Below are 5294 nucleotides of genomic sequence, written 5' to 3' on the forward strand. Positions count from 1 at the left end.
TGAACCTTGGTTGCTTTATGGTTTGCTCCAGGTGAAACTGATAGTTTTGGCTGAGTTTTGCTTTGCATTTTTGGAGTTTGCTTTTAAAACTAGAAATAAGCTGAACCAAAACCAAGGATCCAAGCTTCATGCCTCTTTAATGGGGAAAAACAATCTCCTGGATCCAAATACTCCAAACTGGAGGGTTCAAAATCTGTAGTGACTCAAAAATACCTTCCAAACAAGCTACCATGTAATTTGCAAGAATAACCAGAGGTTATGAGGAAATATTAAGAAAATAAACAAGAGTTTGGAAAGGGATATAAACCTTAATGCTTCAGGGCATAAGCTCAACTCTAACTTGTGGGGCTTAGGAGGAAACTGTCCTTGGGGGCAGGTCACCCCATAACTGCCAAGTGAAGGGTTTCTTACACTTTCCTGTGAATCAGCTGGTACTAGCCAGAGTCAGAGTCAGAACACTGGACTAGATGAAGCTCAGGTCTGATCCACTATGGCAAGTCCCAAGTTCCCATGTATGTGCATTAGGCTCCCAACTTACTGCATGCTCATATTATAAATTAATGGAGATATCCTATCTCCTAGAACTGGAAGGGACCTTGAAAGGTCATCAAGTCCAGCCCCCTGCCTTCACTAGCAGGACCAAGTACTGTTTTTGCCCCAGACCCCTAGGTGGCCCCCTCAAGGATTGAACTCACAATCCTGGGTTTAGCAGCCCAATGCTCAAACCACTGAGCTATCCCTCCCCCCACCTTTCTCCTCCCTTTGCATGCCCCCTCTGTGTTGTCATCTCCATGTACTGTTCTTGTTTACACTATATTATAAACTATGCACTCTTAGGGGCATGGACCTATACAGGGAATAAATAATAACATAAAATAAGTCATTGTCATAAATAATAATAAATACTATAATGATACACCATTAATACATTCAATTAGTAATAAACTTTCCCGAAACGTTCAAGTATTTAGAATCCGTTTTTGGATTCAGACCATTATACACTTTTGCGCTGAAAACTCAAATCCCAAACCTAGATCAGGATCAAGGGATTTGGCTGGGGATCATCCATACTTAAAAAACCAGAGTGGGTATGGGGTTTGGAAGCCAACCCATTAAGAATGATTGAAACCCAAGAAATTGTTTGTAGGAATTCCAGCAGAGCAGAACCACCAAGTTTCCAACAGCTCTAATGCCTTTGAGGCAGCCTAACCATTTATTTCTTGTGTCACAGCAGCTTGGTTAGGCTCAGGGTGGAGAACAGCTCTGTAACCCCAACTGCATTGTGGATTCTTACAGCCTCTGTGAAAACCTCACTGGTCCTTGACCTCTTTTGCCTTCTCAAAGCCTTTTAAAAATATTGTATGTATATTTATTTTTCTTGTTCTTTTTCTATACCATGTCTGTATACTTTATATGTGGGAGCCTTCGCCCCTGGGCACTGTTTGTGAATAAATGTACTTGTTTGTCTGATAACCTTTTGGCATCTAGAGTCTCCACCAAATTATCATGCAAATCACTTGCCAAAAACATCTCTGCCCATAGCCCCTCTTTAAGCCACCTTTGTGTTTCCTTTATTCTGGGGCAATGTATGGGCCTGCTTAGCCTCTAGTGTAAGTTAGTCTCAGGTATCCTCTAAATTATGCTCTGCATCCCATGAGTCCCTGTTGGCCCTAGGAAGCAAAGAATGAATGAAATGCATGGCCCTCTGGCCATGTCCCCAGTGCCAGAAGCTGGACTAGTGTAGGGAGCTCGTGCGAGCACTTCACCAGATGCGGTGGGGGATCGTCAGTGCAGGGCTTTTTCTTAAGCGGCTGTTTCTGCCCCCTTTAAGGCCCCTTTACACTGTGGCTCCTCTCTCTGCACCCTTTCCTCAGGAAACTCTACTTTTTCTTTTCTTCCTACAAATCCAGGTCCTTACTGCTACCGTGTGGATTCTGATCATGAGAGGTGCATCTGGCTATGCTTGCTATCTTCTGGTGCAGGTCGCAGGCTCTGTAGTAGCTTGCCACCAGAGGCCAATAGCAACGCTGCACTATTTGAGCCAGACCTCTGTTTTGACAATTGTGTGCAACCAAGAGTATTTCGTTTCTTTACAAAGTACCATCTACAGAGCAACTAGCTCCGCCTTTCTTTCCATCCTGGAGTAGGCATGCACCCTGAATGATAGCTTGTAAGCCAGGGCATTAAATAGCTCCCAGAAGTTCAGTATCCCACAGGGTAGGGTGACCAGATAGCAAGTGTGAAAAATTGTTGGGACAGGGGTTCGGGGTAATAGGAGCCCATATTAAAAAAAAGCCCCAAATATCAGGACTGTCCCTATACAATCGGGACATCTGGTCACCCTACCACAGGGGCACACTATCTGCTATAGACCCTGCCACTTCCCACAAACCTGCCCATCAAGCCTTTTGTTTCCCTCCACCCCTTCCCCAGTCTGCTTTTCCTCTGGGAATTCATCATTGCAATTGTCTCTGTGGTCCCTGGGTATGTCAGACCATCTTTTGGGGGGCTATATGGCCATAATGCCTCTGACGAAGGCCAGCTTTTGAGTTTCTCTGTTGTACATTTCTTTAGACTAAGAGCATTGTCCAGTGTCTTTAATTTGCCAAACTGTCACCATTCATCCCTCTAGCCTGCTCCATCCCTGTACTCTTGATAGTCACTCCTTCTGTAGTCCCTTTTTCTGCACCATCCAGCTTACATGCATTACTGGATCTATCTCCTTGGACGTCAAGTTATAGTTACCAAGGAAAGATGTACAGAACAGACTTGCCCTCTGTGCTTCACTCCCTGGGAGTAGAATAGTGTTATGGTCTGTGGCTAGTTTGTACTTCCCTATCTGGCAAATTCCCTATTGGTCAACTTTCTATGTGTGCATTTGCATTTTGTCATAAAACCTTTAGGAGTCTGGCCCGCCATTGGCTTGGCAGCACTGGCTGACTTTATCTTAAGCTAATGCTTCCTTGCCTATGTCCAGACTTCAAAAAGCCAGAGCTCTATCAGCTTTTCAGTACCAGCAATTCTTCTATATGAGCTGGAATATTGCCTGACCCTGACCCATTTACTAAAGAGCTTTGTCAAGCAGTAAAGCTTGTCAGAAAATGTACCTGTCCCCCCACCGCCATGGAAAATTTTGACAAAAATAAAAAAAATGTTTGTTTTCATAGACATTTTCATCAGACAAGTTCAACTTTTCATCAGAAAACCAAAAAGTTTAATCAGAACATCAAAAATGTTTTGGTTGTGGGACAAAAACTTAAAAAAAAAATTAAAAATGTCAAGGAAGGCAGATACTTTCTGCAAAAAAATTTCATTTGCCCCAACAGCTAATTTTCCAGCAAAAAAAGTTTCAATGGAGACTTTGTGACTAGCCCTAGCAAGTGGCTCAATTCTTCTCTTGGGATTTCTGTGTTGCTAATCCCAGCACTACCACTGGAAGGCCTTTGTGTTGGTGTCACTATTCTTGGCAGGATTACCTCCAAGACGACTTTGTGCTTTCAGCTCATCTATGAGTGTGACGGGACGCACCCCCATCCCACTTGTGCAAAGGCTAACTAGCATGCCTGCACTCAGGCAGCGTCAATTAGGCATACCAGCAGAACATGGTCCACCTTGGGAAGTGGAGCTTACAAGGATGAGTCTGGCCACAGAAAGTGGGGGGGAGGGGGAGTTTTCCCAGGAGAAGGGAAGCTGCCAGGGACTGCTAGTGAGCTCCAGTAGCAAGGGGAGCTCAGCCTGAGGCAGCTGCTAACCTTTTCCTTCAACCCCTTTGGTCTGGGGCAGCTTGACACTACAAGCTCAATATAAGCAAAGGCCCTGGAGGGCTGCTTCCAGCTAGCACCCTGCTGTGGGTCTTGGGAAGTGCCACCAGGGGCGCGAGACAAGGGGACTGTAAACTGGGCTCTGAAAAGGCCCAGGAGTGACCTGAACTTCTGCCAGGAACAGTCAGATTGCCCAGGAGTAAGGGGTCCCATAGGGGCCCTGGGGCAGAAGACTCAAAAGTACTATGGCTGAGCCAGAGCTGAGGATCAGCAAGATACTCCTTGTATCATGTGACCATCTTAACATTCCAGCCTTCTTCACCATTCCGAGCGTGATATGGTGTGAAACATCACTCCATTATTCTGTGCTTGGATGCTGGTGTTGTCCCCTGTCACCCTCTCAGATATAGTGAGGCAGCACTAACTATTGTCCTTGGCTATCAGCCAAGTCACCAGAAGTTCCTTTAGCACCATGTCAGCTGATCTCAAGTCACCTGTGCCTCTCATATCCTTCTCCTATCACCTCTCAGCCTCCTTCCACCTCCTTTCCGTCTTATCCTTGTGAGAGTTGCCTTTATTCTGACTAATAGAGGGGAATGTTACAACTTGGACTCTTCCTTCTCTCCAGCACAAAGACCAGCGCGTGGCTGCTGTTGTCCTCTTCAGGGCTGGAGTATAGTGGTATTGTCACCTCAGACCTTTAGTTAGACTGTTTCATTCTTCAGTTGGCAATCACTGGTTTTACTTGGGGCATGGCCTTGGCCAGTAAGTTAGTCTTTAGTCTGAGTGCGTCATTGCTAGTCCCTCCAAAAGATGCATCCCATGCTTGACAAAGGCTTTCATTGCTATTGCTGCTGCAAAGTGCTCAGAAGCGTCAGAGGAACTGAAAGGCTTCAGAAGCTTGGAAGTCTGGCTGAGAGTGGACAGAGAAAGAAGATCTCTGGGAGGGAGCGAGGGAGGGAGGCAGAGAAAGATTGCTCCATAGCCAATCAGGATCAGGGCCTCATTGTGCTAGGTGCTGTTTGCGCACAGTCAGGTGACAGCCCTTACCCTGATGAGCTTACAATGTAAAGAGTCAGGACAGACTAAGGAAGTATTATTATCCCCATTTGACAGATGGGGAACTGAGGCAGTTGCCCAAGTTCAGACAGGCAATCAGTGCGGAGCCAAGACTTGAATGCAGGTTTCCAGTCCTGTGCCTTAAACAATAGACCATCCTTCCGCTTCAATCCAAGCTCATTTCATAGTGCCATCTGGTCCCCAAGAAATCCTTTGGCATTTGTTACCATTTCAGATACAAAGATCTAGTGCAGGGCTTTGTTTTTATCCAGGAGCGGCGTTCATTCCATCTAGCCCGAGGGGTGGGGCATTATATTGCTTCATGCTCATTAGACAGCGCCCAGTTGTGAACGTGTGAGGAGGTGGAGGATCAGATAAAGCCTGGAAACATGCCATATGTGGGACATGCTCAGGAAGCCCCTGGGATCACTGGAATTAAGCTTTAACATATTCTGAGCAAATATTGTCCTAGCC

At 45.8% G+C, this 5294-nt stretch overlaps 1 long non-coding RNA gene across 1 annotated transcript in view; it reads right to left on the reverse strand.

Annotated features, from left to right (window-relative positions):
• The window catches only part of LOC122174837 (uncharacterized), a 44167-nt gene that overhangs the window by 24175 nt on the left and 14698 nt on the right, over positions 1 to 5294 (reverse strand). The window lies entirely within an intron of this gene.

The sequence above is a fragment of the Chrysemys picta genome, chromosome 4 (genome assembly GCF_011386835.1).
Source record: "Chrysemys picta bellii isolate R12L10 chromosome 4, ASM1138683v2, whole genome shotgun sequence".
NCBI classification, from domain to species: domain Eukaryota; kingdom Metazoa; phylum Chordata; order Testudines; family Emydidae; genus Chrysemys; species Chrysemys picta.